Source organism: Mastigoproctus giganteus, chromosome 13 (genome assembly GCF_048544385.1).
Source record: "Mastigoproctus giganteus isolate SK-2022 chromosome 13, ASM4854438v1, whole genome shotgun sequence".
In the NCBI taxonomy this organism is placed as follows: domain Eukaryota; kingdom Metazoa; phylum Arthropoda; class Arachnida; order Uropygi; family Thelyphonidae; genus Mastigoproctus; species Mastigoproctus giganteus.
This window is the reverse complement of record NC_143587.1, coordinates 15637435-15655889: the sequence shown is the minus strand read 5'-3', so window position 1 is coordinate 15655889 and position 18455 is coordinate 15637435.

Sequence of the window (18455 nt, the reverse complement as noted above, 5' to 3'; positions counted from 1 at the left end):
TGCCTGTCCAGCTGAGCCTTAAATTTAGTTAAGCTATCAACTTCCACAACAAGGGATGGAAGTCTGTTCCACCACCCAACTACCCGCTGGCTAAAGGCAAATTTCCGGACATCTATCCTACATCAGAAAATTTAACAATTTCATTCCTCAATTTGAATTTATGCCCTCTCAGGTGATTATTCTGAGCAAGCGGAAGAACCCCATCAGCATTGAGCATGCTCAAACCATTCAAGGCTTTATACACCTCCATCATATCACTCGCCGGTGCCTAGTCTCCAGACACTGTAATTTGCAAAACTTAAGCCTTTCTTCGTAAGAGCACCCCTTTGTTCCATTCACTAATCTTGTTGTCCTTCTCTGCACTCGTTCCAGCAGCTCTACATCCTTCTTGAAATGAGGCCTCCAGGCCTGTATACAGTACTCTAGGTGTGGCCTGACCATTGCCTTATAAAAGGAGATAATCACCTCCTTATCCCTGCTAGAAAAATTCCTGTATATCATTGACAATACTCCATGAGCTACTCTTACAATCCGTCTGCACTGCTCAGAGAACTTCATTTCTGCCTGCACACTTACACCCAGGTCCTTTTCATTCTCTACCACTGTCAGTATAGTACCACAGAGTTGATACGTTGCTCTGGGGTTGCTGTTTCCCGTATGTAGTACTTTGCATTTGTCAATGATAAACTTCATTTGTCACCTCTCAGCCCATCTGCTCAACCTTTCCAGATCCTGTTGAAGCAGCATAGCATCAGTAGTGTCCTTAACAACCCTGCCAACCTTTGTATCATCTGGAAACTTGGCCATTAACCTTGATATACCATCATCAATATTATTTATAAATACAGAAAACAAGAATGGACCCAACACTGAACCCTGAACGACTCCACTAATAACATTAGTCCACGATGAGCAGTGTCCATTGATTACCACTTTCTGTCTTCTCCCCCTCAGCCATCCCTTTATCCATAGCAACAATTTGCCTCCAATGCCACACTGCTCCAATTTGTGCAGCAGTCTTCCATGTGCAACAGTATCAAAAGCCTTTCTAAGATCCAAATATATAATATCAAAGTTATTCCCTGCATCCAGTTCTTTTGTGACTGCATCATAGTATCCAATCAAATTGGTCAGACACGACTTCCCCTTAACAAAACCATGCAGTGTCTGAGCTATAACTGAAGTCTTGTCTAGATGAACCTGCAGTGCTTCTGTAACCAGTGCTTCCATTAATTTTCCTGGAACAGAAGTTAAACTCACAGGTCTATAATTACTTGTGTCAGCCTTTGATCCTCCTTTGTGAATTGGGGTCACATTTGTACATCTCCAGTCCATGGGTACTTTCCCTCAGTCCAAGGAAGCTCTAATAATTATGGCTAAGGGTTTGCTTACTTCCTTTGCTGCCTCCTTTAATATAACTGGATAGATCCCATCCACCCCAGGTGCTTTCTTGTGTTTATCTTCAACAATTTCTCTTCCACTTTACTCTCAGTTATTACAAGATTATCTAGTTTACTGCCAGAGTTAAATACACCTCTGGCATTCCCCCCCCCCCGAATAACTCCTCATGTGTGAATGTATATGAAAATACTCATTTAGTTTGTTAGCCACCTGAGCAGGATTATCAACAGTTGAACCATCAATATCCAGTGGACCAATGTGATTCATCCCCTTCCTTCTAGAGTTTACATAAGTAAAGAACTCTTTGCTGTTTTTCTTTGCATCCCTTGCCAAGGATTTCTCGTAATCTGCCTTCGCCTGCCTAACCTCCTTTGTAACTTGGTTGCATATCAACTTGTATCTATCATAGGCTTCTGTGTCACGTGTTAATTTGTATGTATCCCATGCATTTTTCTTCTCTGTCATATGTCTCTCATTAGTTCATCTGACATCCATTTAGGCCCAAACCTTGAACAATATTTCTTATTTGGTATGTAAAGCCTAGTAGCTTCCAAGATAAGTTCTTTGAATGCTTCCCATTTTGAATTTGCTGTTGGTAACATCATCAGTTGGTCCCACTGTATAGAATTTAAATACTGTCTCAATCCATCGTTGTCGCCTTTACGAAAGCAAAAACCCTTCCCTTTACCCCTGATGGTAGTTACCTCTTTGAGTAAATCCCACTTCAGCACACTGTGATCACTGCCACCTAGTGGTTCCTTTATCTGCAGATTCTTAATGCATGATGAATCACTACTGATAATCAGATCAAGAGTATTACTCCCTCTAGTTGCCCCCCCGAACATGCTGATGTAGAAAACAATCATCCAATAAATCCACAAAAGCCCTGCTAGTGTGTGAGTGACAAACCAAAAAATTCCAGTCAATATCTGGGAAATTAAAATCCCCCATTATGAGACTCTCTGATTTACTTGCCCGCTCTAATACAGGGAAGTAAATCAGAGACTCTCTGATTTACTTCCCTGTTCATTTTCTTATTATACTCATCAGAGTCATTAGGCCTACAGCACACGCCTACTCTCAATTTTGATCTCTCAATGCTTATGTCACACCAAACTGACTCGACACTGCATTGTCCAGCGATGTCGACTGGCTTCACTTCCTTGGATTTCATGTATTTCTTAACTAATAGCATAACTCCTCTTCCCTTCCTATCCTTTCCGTACACATTGTACTCCACAAATTCCACTTCTGCATTCCATAGATCTGTGTGACACCACCTCTCTGATATCCCAACAATATCTGCCTTTGATGTTTTGAGCAATACCTCAAATTCATCAAATTTATTTACCAAACTTATAGCATTGGTGTACACGCAAGTATACATGCACCTCTTTCTATTCTTAGCTACCCTAACACAACCCATGTTTACTTGTACCGCAATGACTCCCAGCAGTCTCTGAAATATCCTGCATCTTGTTTTCCAGGCTGCTGCTCATTCCAATAGAAGCAATGCAAGAATCACTTTCACCTCTGCCAGTGGCTACTGTTAATCTATTAATCCTTGTATCACCCCAAGCTACCAGTTTTCCGACCCACCTAACACTGTCTCGGTAGCATCAGCAAATATTCTTGCACCCTTTCTATTTAAGCGTATCCCATCACTGTAGAAGCAGTCTCTCCTGTCAAGAAGCACAGTCCAGGCTGAAAAAAATTCTACCCCTTGAGCCCTGCACAATCTTTCCAGGACCGAATTGATCGACAAGGCTCTCATCATATACTCAGCAAACTAAGCAAACTAAGCAACTAAGTAAACCCTTAGCCATAATTATGAGAGCATCCTTGGACTCAGGGGAGGTTCCCGCTGACTGGAGATGTGCAAATGTATCCCCAATTCACAAAGTGGGATCGAAGGGTGACACGAGTAATTACAGATCAGTTAGTTTAACTTCTGTTCTGGGTAAAATAATGGAGTCGCTGGTTAAAGATGCATTTCAGGACCATCTAGACAATAGTGCAGCAATAATTCAGACACAGCATGGGTTTGTTAAGGAAAAGTCTTGTCTGACAAATTTGATAGGATATTATGATGTGGTTACAAAGGAACTGGATGCAAAAAATAATTTTGATATCACACATTTGGATTTCAGAAAAGCTTTTGAAACTGTTGCGCATGGAAGACTATTGTACAAATTGGAGCAGAATGGTATTAAGGGTAAGTTGCTACAATGGATAAAAGGATGGTTAAGTGGGAGAAGACAGAGGGTGGTAATCAATGGGTGTCGCTCTTCTTGGACTAATGTTATTAGTGGAGTCCCACAGGGTTCGGTGTTAGGTCCACTGTTGTTTTGTATATTTATCAATGATATTGATGAAGATATATCAGGCTTAATGTCGAAGTTTGTAGATGATACAAAGGTTGGCAGGGTTGTTAATGACAGTAATGGCAGTGTGCTACTGCAACAGGATCTAGATAATTTGGGCAGATGGGCTAAGAAGTGGCAACTGAAGTTTAACCTTGACAAATGCAAAGTACTGCATATGGGTAGAAGTAACCCCAGAGACACGTACCAACTGTGTGGTACTACACTTAAGGTGGTAGAAAATGAAAAAGACCTGGGAGTAATTGTGCAGTCAGATATGAAGTTTTCTGAGCAGTGTAGACAGGCAGCCAGGGCAGGTCATGGGGTTTTGTCAATGATATATAGGAATTTTGCTAGCAGGGAAAAGGAGGTGATTATCCCTCTGTATAAGGCAATGGTCAGGCCACGCCTTGAGTACTGCGTACAGGTCTGGAGGCCTCATTTTAGGAAGGATGTAGATATGCTTGAGCGTGTACAGAGAAGGGCAACAAGATTGGTGAGGGGAATGACGGGATCCTCTTACCAAGAGAGGCTTAAGTTAGAGAGAGAGAGAGATAATCTTTAATGCCCTTCACGGCCAAAAAGCCAGGGGTTTACATTTTTACAGAATCCCGAAACGTCCGGGAAAATAGAACAATTAATTTACAAAAACAGGTAATTTTACAAAAGAAAACATATTTTGATACAAAGGAGAGAACTCCTTACGAGACTTAGGTCTGATTGAGCTGGCTTAACATCGAGATAAGAGCACCAGCTCAATCAGACGGGAACAGATGCAAGGTACACATGTCATTGCTGATTAGTCCTACTAGACATAATTTTTTTCCTGTAAGTCCGGTCAACAGCGAATTTGTTCAGGTCGGCGTCAAGTGCCTGGGTTTGCTTGAACATCTGCTGAGGGAGGAACCTGTCCGACAGATGGAGTCGCGCTGAATGTGAGTAGAGCTCGGGATTGGCCCTAAGGGCAGCAGGGGGAATCCTCCAGCCACAGGTATCCCAGAATGAAGGTGTTGCGATTATGCCTGTTATCATCTTGACTGTTGCTAGGAAGCGTTGGTCGTCGATTAAGGTGGGAAGCCGTGGAATCCCGAGAGAGTTGGCAAGCTGCGTGGTATGAATCAGAGCTGGAAGGTTGTGTTTCCTGTTGGCCCACTTTAGGAGCCAGAATTCTGCGGCAAAGAGTGGTTTCTTTATTGATGGTGCCGCTGACGCCCAAATTTCAGCAGCATAGAGTAAAGGTGGAAAGATGATTGTTCTTATGTACCTCACGGTTGTCTTTTTATCTCTGATATGAAGGAGATGTTGTTTTGCTATCCACCGGAGTCTTGAAGCACGTGTGAGGAGCATGTCTATGTGGGCGTTGAATCGAAGTTTGGAGTCGAATACAACGCCCAGATCACGATGGCTGGATGCAATTGGGATGAGGGTGTTGCCGACCGAAGGCTGGAGAGAAGAAGGAGTTTGCTTCAATGAATACACAATGAATTCGGACTTAGCAGGATTGATCTTGAGCCCGAACTGGCAGAGGTAAGATGTGACTGCAGTGAGAGTGTTGTTAATTTCCGTTTTTACCAGATCAAGGTCTTGACCAGGGATGATGGGAGTAAGTATCTTGATATCATCTGCATAGCTCAGTAGACATCGAGAATGTGCAACCAGTGGGAAGATAATAGATGAGAACAGAAGGCCGGAAAGGACCCCTCCTTGTGGGACTCCTGCAGTGACGGATCTAGTAAGGGTGCGATCTCCTGTATGAAGCTTTATAACTCTGTTATTCAGAAGAGAGGAGAGAAAGCATAATATATTCCCTGTGATCTGGAAGTGGCATTCCAGGAGAGTGAGTAGTTGGTTTACTTGGACGGCATCAAATGCAGCTTCAATGTCTAAGTAAGTAACAGCTAGTTCGTGCCTTTTCTCGAATGCTGACAAGATAGTATTCGTGGTGGCTAGTAGATTTGTGATCGTTGATCTGTTTGGAAGGGAATAGTGAATTTGGGCTGGATTACTGGGCATGATCTGCTTGGTGAGGATCGGGAGTAAGGTCTTCTCCAGGAGCTTCAGCAGGCTGGAGGAGTTGGAGATGGGTCGGAAGTGTTTAGGTTTCGATGGCGACTGAACTTTGGCTAAAGGTTTGATGAGATAGTTTTCCCATTGCTGTGGAAAAATCTGGTTCGAGAGTAACTGGTTGAAAATAATTAAAAGTGGCTGAATAATGTACGAACTTAGGCATTTGAGCATGAATTGGGGAACTCCATCATCACCAGTGGTTGACGAGGCAGGTAGAGAATTGATGGCGACGATCAGCTGTTGTTTTGTGATCTGAATGGTGTTCAACACTTCTTGCTGGGTGGGCTCTGTTAGTAGAGCCAGATCTGAGTTTGGCATAGGATTACGATTAAATCTTGTGACGAAATCGAGCCACAATTCAGGATCAAGTTGCAAAGGAAAATGAAGATTCACTTTCTTGTATGGAATTTTTCCTTTAGCCAGATCTCGGTTAACGTATAATTTGATTGCCTCAGATTTCAGGCGATTGAATTGAGCCCGTGCCCTTGAATAAACGATGCGATCATTGACATTTTGCGACTGTTTCCATGTGCGATGGAGCTGTTGCTTCAGCTGGAAACTCATTTTGAGTTCTGAATTCCACCAAAGTCTTGTATATGGACTGATTGTGATTTTTTTAGAGGCGGCATATTTGGCAACCGTGTTGATCCAGTTTGTGAGAATGTTCGCAGCTATTTCTGGGTCACAAGTCTCTAAGGCCACCCAGGGAATGAGAGAGGCGGCTCTGATGCACTTATCTACATCAAGTAAGTTGGGACTAGTGATGTCAACCTTTTTTGTTGTCCTTCTGGTTTCTAATTTGGGGACTGGCAGATATGCAGTCACATGTATTGGGACATGATCAGAGTCGAATGACGTTTCTGCAATGTAATCAAGGGTGCAAGGGATAGAGGCTAGAACTAGATCTAAGAGGTTATTCCCCCTGGTTGGAGCTTCGTTAATAAGTTGTAGATCAGCACATCTCAAGTGTGCCAGAAGATCTTTTTTCAGATTAGATAGCTGAGGAGGTAAATTGAAATCACCACAAACTAAGTGAGAAGCTGTGGGATGCAGCTGATTGATTATCCAGTTGGAAACTTCAATGATGATTTGCTGGGAAGGCGTTGGAGGTATGTACACCACACAGATGTCAAACGTCACGAAGTTGTATCTTAACGTAACGAGGATTGCTTCATAGTTAGGGGAGTTACTGGATTTATTATCCAATAGCTTGAAAGTGGATTTCTTGTAAAATATTGCGACGCCTCCACCCTTGCGTGCAATCCGAGATGTGAATACGACCCCATAATCAGCTGGGGCAGCTGCTGCTAGGAATTCTTCATCGTCATTGAGCCAGGTTTCGGTGATGGCGAGCAGGTCAAAATATCCGGGGAGCAGAATTTGCTCCATAGTGTCAAGCTTGTTCCTAAGACTACGCACATTCTGATAAAATATGGTGCAGGCAGGTACTGTAGGTACTTTGATACGGACGGGTGGTCTCTGACATAGCACGACTCGATTCAGCAGGGTGTGTCTAGGACTGATGAGCACAGGAATCGGCATATTGGTGTTCCGTGTCTGTGGTTCTAGTTGCGGTAACGAGATCTGGGATTGCTATGAATCAGGGTACCATTGGTGGGAGTCCTTTCCATTACTTCTATATCTCTGCCCGTTATGCCCGAGATATGGCATAACAAGAGCTCCAGCAGGCCAGATTTCAGGATTGAAGAGTGCTTCAAAATCTGCATCAGCTACATCGATCTTAAAGGAGGCGTAGGTGGGATATTTTGTGGATAGCTTGGTGACTCTACCATTCATTTTGAATGCAGCAAGAAGGTATTCCACATCATCAGCTGTGGTAGCAGGGGAGAGCCTACTAATGAAGACATTACGGATCCGCTTGCTCATCATTCCAGTGTTCGCAATTTGCATCTTGCTGAAGTGCAAATTGGTTCCAATAACTTTACGATTGGGGCTCAGTTCCTTAAGAGTTGGATTACGGGTCAGTGTTTGTTCTTTTGTTCGTTGGCTTGCAATCGTTGCATACGTTGTAGTGTCTCTATGGGTCTTTACATTAGATACAATCGTAGTCCCTGCATAATGGTTACCTCTCACGTTGTTTGAGGCGGAAACACAATTGCGATGTACTTCAGCAGCCAAAGCATTATCCGGTTTCGAGCGCGAGGACCCCATATGTGAGTTTTGTGATCGCGAATAGGTGCGATTTGGCAGATTCTGCTCCTGATGAATTCTTTGGATCTTCTGTGAGGCAGTATTTCCTGAGTATCCGTTGGCATCTGCTGTGATTTCAGCATATACTGGTCTAGTGCTACGTTCAGGGCACACAACTTCAGACTCATATGTTGTAAGAATGGGGGATGGAGAGGGGTCATGTGGTAATAAAGATGGGGTGGTTTGGGTAGGAGCTCTCTGTTCCGTGTGAAAGTGTTCGTCCGGGGGCTGCTGCTCATGATGGTTAGTTTCAACAGCAAGATCACAAACCGATTGCTTCAGGTCCTCAAAATTTTTCCTCAACACCTCCAATGTTTTGCGTATGCATTCATTGTGTTCTCGTAGTCGCTTGTTTTCAAGCAGTAGGTCTGCGAGGATATTATGGATTGGCGACAGCTTTATACATAGAGTTGTCTCGATATTTGTGAGGAGCGAGACCAGGAGTGGACTGTGTTCGAGTGATATTTGATTAATTATTGCGGAATTCTCTGTTGATAGGGTGTTATCCTTTTGGGAGCTACTAGATTTTTGCATGATGAGATCTGAAAGGTCATTTTGTTCTGCCAGTAATGAGTCGGGTGTCAATTCCACATGTGCATCTGGCGATCTCAATTTTTCCGTGTCTACCTCAGGTTCGGGTTGGGTCCTGTGCTCAGGTGAATCCGAAATTTGGTTAACGTCGTTAAAAGTTTCACCAGTTGTTCCGAGTGAATGCATATAATTTTCTCCCTTACAGGGGGGACACTGCCAAACTTTCCGTCGCTGCTTCCCGAGCCTCTTTAGGTCCAACGCGAGACATTCGCTTCCGTATGTCTTGAGACAGGAAGTACATTTTATAGCTACGTCCGGAACAATTCCACAAATTACACAGCTTTCATTATTTGGGCGATCTTGCTTTAAAGGCATTTTCTGCAAATTGCAGTGGCTGGAGACTAGGCACCTGCGCGGTGATTTGTTTGAGGTATACAAGGCCTTGAATGGGTTGAGCACACTGAATTCTGATGGGATCCTTCCACTTGTTCAGATTACGAATCTAAGGGGGCATAAATTCAAATTAAGAAAAGACAGATGTAGAATAGATGTGCGGAAATTTGCCTTTAGCCAGCGGGTGGTTAATTGCTGGAACAAACTTCCATCTGTCGTTGTGGAAGTTGATAAGTTGAATAAATTTAAGGAGGAACTGGACAGGCATTTGGAGGGAATGGTGTGATTTTTTTTTTTTTTTTTTTTTTTGGCTCATGTTGCATAAGCTCATACATTTGCTTTCTTGCATCACATGCCAACACTACTACTACTACTACTACTACTACTACTCCCTCCTATCGTGTCTAGGCAGAATTGCAAACACTTTCAAATTCAACCTAATTCACGGCTTTCTTTCAACAGTGACCTGTACTTGTTAAGTAATTCTGCCGGTCTCCTACTCTTGGTATCATTAGTGCCAACGTGTACAACTATATCACTTTCTGTGCCCTTAAAAGATGATATCCGCTCTACAACATCATCAACCTTTGCCCCTGGTAGACATATCCTGGTCCTGTTCCACCTATCCTTTTTGCATATCATTTTCCCCATTTCCCTGAGAATAGAGTAATCAACAACTACTACTAGTTCCTGTGGGACCAGCACATTCTGCCTTGGGGGTTGTCACTGTGTTGCGCGATGACCAAGTGCAAGCTCTGACGTTGATGTGAGCAGCTGAGAGCTTGATGGGCCCTCAATTTAGATCCTTCGAGGGCATCCACCCTGTCCTTCAAGCTGTCATATAGGCCCATAACAACGCTGAGTTGTCGCCTGATTTCGTTACACTCCTTGCAACCTGCACACACAAAGACATCCCCCATGGCAATATCATGTCCCGTACCTGATTGATCCACAAACATCAAGCAAGCAGTGCATTTTAAAAGGCTGTGATTCAGAGGGCAACTGGCCCCCTCAGTTCTCTCCTGAACCACAGCACTCCCATTAGCTTGAGCCTTTTGATTTGCTGCTCTGGTCTGAATCATGATTTCGATTTAATTTCAATAAAATATCAATTTCAGTACAAAATTATAACCCTAAACTTGTGTCCCAACACAGTTATAACGCGATATATTTTTCAGTATCAAATATCTACGAGTTCCGTTTATATAACTTCCGTATCAAGTTATGTATTAATTAATTATGTTACGTTTGTAATCTAAGTCGTTATATGTATTTAGTTAAAAGTTTAGTATTAGTTATTTAGTGTATTTAGTTAAAGTTTAAGAAAAACAATAATTTCAAATCAATAAATAAGAAAATCCACTTAGCGGCTTTGAACACTTCTGACTCCCACTAGCCTCATAACAGTGAAGCTTGTGAATTCGTTACAGCTTATTGGAAGAACCGGAAATACCTGGATTGCTGATGCCCACGTGATATTATTTAAAAATTCTTGTGTTCTATCAGGGCCCCGATAAAAAACCTTTCTGCAATTATCTTGAATATACAAATATTAAGTCGTTTAACAGTCGAGAAATATATATTTTTCATGTGTGCCTATTGCCATGAAAGCAAAAATAAAAGATAAATACTGATATTTGTTTGTTTAATGTGATTGTAAGTTCTCCTAAATAAACTTACAACTCCAGCTTCGCTAATTAGTTACTGTAATAAATCCCCAATTTTTAAATTTATCTTGAAATATGGCACACGGGATGGTTTTGTTAAAGGAAGATCATTTTCAACTAATTATTAAGCTATTTTGACACAGTTACTCATGAGCTGGATGTAGGGAACAATTTCGATAGTTTATTTGGAGTTTAGCGAGGCATTTGACTCAGTCCCTCGTGAGAGGTTATTGTGTAAGCTGGAACATGTTGAGATTACTGGTAAGATTCTAAAATTGATTGCTGGGTGGCTGGAGGGCAGAAGGCAGAGGGTTGTGATTAATGGATATTCCTCAGACTGGCGTAAAGTCAGAAGCATGGTTCCCCAGGGGTTAGTCCTTGGACCAGTGATGTTGCTGATTTTCATAAACAACATTGACGATGGGATAGAAGACTTGATGTCAAAATTTGTGGACAAAGTAAACATTGGTAGAGTAGTTAATGATCAGTACCAATCATCTCCTTCAGGATGAATTGAACAGGCTGCAGGAATGGTCAGAAAAATGGCAGCTATGTTTTAATGCAGTGAAATGCAAGGTGTTACACTTGGGGATCAGCAACCCCAAAATAAATTATACACTTCGGTTGAATTAAAAATAGCAGAGGAAGAAAGAGACCTGAGAGTTATAATACGGGCAGATATGAAGTTTTCTGAACAGTATAAACGGGCAGCTAGGAAAGCCCATGGTGTCCTATCGATTATTTATCGAATTTATAATGTAGAGATAGGAAGGTAATAATCACACTGTATAAGGCAATTGTAAGACCACAATTGGAACACTATGTTCAAGTATGGAGACTTCATCTGAAAAAAAGACACCGAGTTTCTTGAAAGGATCCAAAGACAGCCAAATCTTATGGTGAGTCGGCAAAAGGGCGACCATACGAGAAAAGATCCCGATTAAGTGGACATCTCAGTGGTGACCTGATTGAGGTTTATAAGGTTCTGAGAGGGGTTAGCAAAACGAACGAAAACGGAGTTTTCACTGTTCAAGAGAATGCCAGAACTTGGGGCAATAAATTCAAATTACAGGAGAAAAGATTTAGACAGACTAGATTGTAGGAAGTTTTCTTTTAGCCAGCGAGTCGTTGATCGTTGAACAGGTGGCAGTTGAGTCTGTCAGTTTGAATAAATTCAAAGGTCAACTGGAAATGTCAGGAGGGAGGCAAATAATTTGAAATATGCATTAAAATATCGCTGATATAGAATTTCAAATTGACGAAAACATTATTTATTCTTTGCTGAAAAATTGGCCACATCTCACTCTTACAACACCATCAAGTTGCCAAGTTATATTTGAGAAAAATCTCTCTTTCGTTTAACCTTTGTTCCCGATTTTATGCTTTAAAACTCATTTTGTGCGCGTTGTGGCTATCAGCCCTATTTCAAGGTAAACTTAAATACATTAAAGCTCAACCACATCATGCGATCATCAGCAATCCAAGTATTTCTGGTTCTTCCAAGAAGCTGTAACGAATTCCCAGACTTCGCTATCATCACATAAACTTCCTTCTTACTAAAAATAAAAGGAAACTGCAGAGCCGCTTTGTGACTACTCTTAGAAAATGTTTCCTATTCTTTCACTTGGTATTTTACAGTTAAGATCTACAAAGTAGAGAGAAGTACATTTATTTCTAGTACCAAATAGAAGTAATATCGTGTAGACAAGGAATGAACCAGCCTGCCTAAATACTGTATTTAGGCAGCCTGGTCCACACTTTCAAAAGCTCTAAAATAAAGTCGCGGGGCCCTAAATCAACAGTAAGTTTACTGTTCAGGAGCCCCAAATCGTGGGACCATGGAGAAACTGCAGCCATATCCCGATGGTCAGACGAGAGGGTAGATAATTACAAGTGCTTTGAGTGAAAGTATAAAGAGAAAATTTATTTATGTATTTCTAGAAGCACCTAGATGAATCCGATCTTACAGAGTTGGTCAAAAAATGCGCGATACTTGAACAACCTACTGGAAAATAATGAACCTGGATCGAAACAGCTGTTTGAAAACCGATCTAAGACTGACTGGGCATCTAAGTGTTTCATAATAATTAATATTATTTTAATTTTTACTTAATATATCAATTTTTATTAATTAAATTTTATTTTAAAAGTACTAAATGCTATTTTCCACTTAAACCATAAATTACCATACCATTTATGTAAATATAATTTAATGGGTACGTGAGCTGGCTATCATCCATCCAAAGAGTTCATTGTATAAAGATATAAAATCTTTCTTTGTATAATTGGGGTTAATCCGGTGATGTTACTACTTTCGATGATATTAGATAATATCCATTCACCACCATCTGGGGTAGATGGTGATGGTGATTGGCTACTATCGTCGGAAGGGCATTGCTATGACTGACTGTCTTATGGGAGGCTTTGCTATGACATATACATTATCTGGTCTGCTTGGATACATGCGGTACAAGAGGTCATGCGTGTTCCAGTAAACAACGCAGTTTTTTGGTAATGTTTCACCAGTTTTAGGTGGAATCTGATTAGAGTTTGAGGAGCTGCTTGAAGAACTTGTTTTCCACTTGCAGTATTTCTTGAGATAGCGTAAACTTAAACAACAGGAGATAAGTACTGCGAGCACACCAACTGTAATAACACTCGGAATTATTGAGTCATCCATCACAGAAATATCTTGCTTGTAGTGAGGATATTTGATGTAAAAAAACCATCTGCAAAGGACAAAATAAAAAACAGCCAAATTACTATTAACAAAGCATTTATATAAAAAAAAAAACATTGGTGAAGATGATTAAAATTACCACTAACGAAATTATAGAGATAATCGATCCATGATTAAAATTAAGACATGTTTAAATACTGTAAATATAAATAAACATTTGCATAAAACAATCTGTTAAGTTCCTTGATAGGTTTTTCTAAGAAATTTCCTTCACAGTGGGCATTCTTAGATAGCAGCGGGCTATCATGGGACTCCCCCAGAGGAGAGAAAGGCTTCGGTTCGAATCCCCTCAATGACGCGAGGAATTTTTATGGGATTTTTTTCACAAAGTGGCTCAGTTAGTCCGTCTAAGAATTGGGTTGCATGATTTTCATTTTGTACCTTAATTTTAGAACTTAAAGATTCATTCTTTGTTTTGTAGATTATTAATACCATACTTTTACACAATCCTACAATACATCAATCTTTAAAACAATAATAATAATGTAAATGTTTTATTAGGTATGTGAAAGACACAAACTAGATGGAGAATCACTGATGGATTTTGATACTTTATATTGATACTGATCTCTGTACCACTCTTTGTAAAAACCAAAAACTGTAAAAGTGTATTAATTTTAAAATCGATTAGATGTTAGGAAATTACTTTAAGAAAAATCACAAGAAATAAATAAAAAGTAATAATTTACCTGACAGAGCTATAACTTCTATCAGCCACTCCTGTTCATTCCTACTTCACATCGAATACAATAGCATGTCGATCTAAGTGTCCTACTTATCTGATGTATGACAAGGTCCCCTTATCCACACGATATCTCGTCTAACCTTACAGATATTGAGCAATTCTGAAAGATTTAATAGCCTGGTACATGAAAATATATTACATGCTCTCAATAATCTGTTGAAAATTTGGTAGTTGGTGTGATCCACTAGGTGAGACCAATTCTGGAGAGTTAAATCATATCAGCATTTAAGGAATTAGCGGTGGATATTAAGAAGATGAAGCTGTTTGAGTAGAGCAATGTTTCACAGACTGGAAGGTGATATGAAATGTGCCATCGTCAGAAAAACTAGGGTTAAGTTTTACATTCAATGGAAGACGGTCATTAATATACAGGAGGAAAAGAGTGGGAGAAAGAACTGAGCCTTGGGGAACACCAGCATTAGTGGAGAAGTCAGAAGACAGAGCGTCATCTACCATCAACTGCTGTCAGCGATCAGAGAGAAAACTGGATACCCAATTACAAAAAAGTTTGTAAACCACAAGATGAAAACTTATTTAGAAGACCGTTATACCAACCACGATCAAAAGCCTTTGAAATGTCAAGAGAAACTGCTTGAGTTTCACCAAATTTTCCATTGAATTTTTCCCTAGATGAGTAACATTAGCCAGAATATCACCAGTGGATACTGATGGAATCTATATTGGCAATCATCGATCAGATTGAAGGTTCTAGATAGTTTAAGAGTTAATTGATTTCTCCATTTCTTTAGAAAGAGTAGAAGTAATTGCAATGGGACGATAATTGGATGGGAGGGACTGTCACCCTTTTTAGGAACTCGCTGGCTATGAGCAAATTTCCAAGCAGAAGGCAAAGCTGAGGAGGAATACATATAAAGGCAAACTTCCACACAACTGACCTTCCTCAATTAGATTTTATGCCCTCTCAGGTGATTTTTCTGAGCAAGAGAAAGAATCCCATCAGCATTGAACATGCTCAAACCATTTAAGGCTTTATACACCTCTATCTCCAAACACTGTAATCTGCAAAACTTAAGCCTTTCTTCGTATGATCAATCCTTTGTTCCATTCACTAATCTTGTTGCCCTTCTCTGTACTCGTTCTAGCAGCTCTACATCCTTCTTGAAATGAGGCCTCCAGAGCTGTATACAGTACTCAAGGTGTGGCCTGACCATTGTCTTGTAGGCCGCCGTAGCCTAGTGGTCAGGCGCGCGGGTGCATAAGTACACGTGCCTTGAGTGACCGGGGTTCAAGCCCGTGACTGCTGAATACGGTGCTGTTTCTTGTAATCTGTCTATCTTGTGAACTCCTCTGACCGCTTGGTCGTCCAGGAGTATAAACCGAAAGAAAATTTACCGACCATTGTCTTATACAAGAGAATAATCACCTCCTTATCACTGCGAGAAAAATTCCTGTATATCATTGACAAGACACCATGAGCTACTCTTGCAGCCCGTCTGCACTGCTCAGAAAAATTCATATCTGCTTTCACAATTACCCCCAAGGTCCTTTTTCATTCTCTACCACTGTCAGTGTAGTACCACAGAGTAGATACGTTACTCTGGAGTTAATGCTTCCCATATGTAGTACTTTACATTTGTCAATGCTAAACTTCATTTGCCACCTCTCAGCCCATCTGCTCAACTTTTCTAGAACCTGTTGCAGCAGCATACTGTCATTAGTGTCCTTAACAACCCTGCCAACCTTTGGGTCATCTGCAAACTTGGACATTAAGCCTGATATACCATCATCAATATCATTCATAAATACAGAAAACAACAATGGACCCAACACTAAACCCTGAGGGACTCCACTAATAATATTAGTCCACGAAGAGCAGTGTCCATTGATTACCACTCTCTGTCTTCTCCCACTCAACCATCCCTTTATCGATAGCAGCAATTTGCCTCCAATGCCACACTGCTCCAATTTGTGAAGCAGTCTTCCATGTGCAACAGTATCAAAAGTCTTTCTAAGATCCAAATATATGATATCAAAGTTATTCCCTGCATCCAGTTGCTTTGTGACCACATCATAGTATCCAATCAAATTGGTAAGGCAAGACTTTCCCTTAACAAAACCATGCTGTGTCCGAGTTATAACTGAATTCTTGTCTAGATGATCCTGCAATGCTTCTTTAACCAGTGCCTCCATTAATTTCCCTGGAACAGAAGTTAAACTCACAGGTCTGTAATTCTGTCGCCCTTTGATCCCCCTTTGTGAATTGAGGTCACATTTGCACATCTCCAGTACCTTGAATACCTTCCCTGAGTCCAAGGAAGCTCTCATAATTATGGCTAAGGGTTTGCTTACTTCCTTTCCTGCCTCCTTCACTATAATCACATTGATCCCCTCCATTCTTGGTGCCTTTTTTATGTTTATCCTCAACAATTTCTCCTCCACTTGCCTCTCAGTTATTACAAAATCATCTAGCTCACTGCAAGAGTATAATTCACCTGCGGCATTCCCCTCCCTGAATTACTCCTCGCGTGTGAATGTAGATGCAAAATACTCATTTAGTTTGTTAGCCACCTGAGCAGGATCCTCAACTGTTGAACCATCAATATCCAGTGGACCAATCTGATTCAATCCGTTCTTTCTAGAGTTTACATAGGTAAAGAACTTTTGCTGTTTTTCTTTGCATCCTTTGCCAAAGATTTATCATAATCTGCCTTTGCTTGCCTAACCTCCTTTGTGACTTGGTTACAGACCAGCGAAGGCTTCCATGTCACCCATTAATTTGTATGTATCCCATGCATTTTTCTTCTCTGCCATATGTCTCATTAGTTCATCCGACATCCATTTAGGCCTAAACCTTGAACAATATTTCTTAGTTGGTATGTAAAGCCAAGATTATTTCTTTAAATTCTTCCCATTCTGAATTTGCTGTTCGTAACATCATCAGTTGATCCCACTGTATAGAATTTAAATACTGTCTAAGACCATCATAGTCGCCTTTACGAAAGCAAAAACCCTTCCCTTTACCCTTGATGGTAGTTACCTCTTTGAGTAAATCCCACTTCAGCACACTGTAATCATTGCCACCTAGTGGTTCCTCTCTCTGCAGATTCTTAATGCATGAAGAATCACTACTGATAATCAGATCAAGAGTATTACTCCCTCTAGTTGCCTCCCGAACATGCTGATGTAGAAAACAATCATCCAATAAATCCACAAAAGCCTTGCTAGTGTGTGTGAGTGACCAACCCACAAATTCCTGTCAATATCTGGGAAATTAAAATCCCCCATTATAAGACTCTCTGATTTACTGGCCCACTCTATTTCCCCGTACATTTTCTTATTATACTCATCAGAGTCATTAGGCCTATAGCACACTCCTACTCTCAATTTTGATCTCCCAATGCTTATGTCACACCAAACTGACTCGACACTGCACTTTCCAGCGATGTCGACTGGCTTCACTTCCTTGGATTTTATGTGTTTCTTAACTAATAGCACAACCCCTCCTCCCTTCCTATCCTGTCTATCCTTTCTATACACATTGTATTCCCCAAATTCCAGTTCTGTATTCCTTATATCTGTGTGACACCACGACTCTGAAATCCCCACAATATCTGCCTTTGATGTTTTGAGCAATACCTCAAATTCATCAAATTTATTTACCAAACTCCTAGTATTGGTGTACACGCAAGTATACATGCACTTGTTCCTGTTCTTAGCTACCCTAAAACAACCCATGTGTTTATTTGTACCCCAATGATTCCCAGCAGTCTCTGAACTATCCTGCATCTTATTTTCCAGGCTGCTGCTCATTCCAATAGAAGTAGTGCAAGAATCACTTTCACCTCTGCCAGTGGCTACTGTTAATCTATTAGTCCTTGTATCCCCACCAATCAAGCAGTTTTCCGACCCACCTAACACTGCCTCGATAGCATCAGCAAATATTCTTGCACCCTTTCTATTTAAGTGTATCCCATCCCTGTAGAAGCAATCTCTCCTGTTAACAAGTACAGTCCAGGCTGAAAAAAATTCTACCCCTTGAGCCTTGCACAGTCTCTCCAGGGCCAAATTGATCGACAAGGCTGGCTCTCATCATGTACTCACTCCTATTGTGTCTGCAGACACTTTCAAATTGAACCCTAATTCACGGCTTTTTTTCAACAGTGACCTGTACTTGTTAAGTAATTCCCCCGGTCTTCTACTCTTAATATCATTAGTGCCAACATGTACAACAATATCACCTTTTGTGCCAAGCTTCTTCCTTCAGTACAACACTCGATTCATCTGCTGATAGTAGCTTTGAAATAAAATAGATAATAATTAATTATCACAAACGATATTATTATCGGAAGTTCATTTATTGAGTTCAGAAGGTTGAA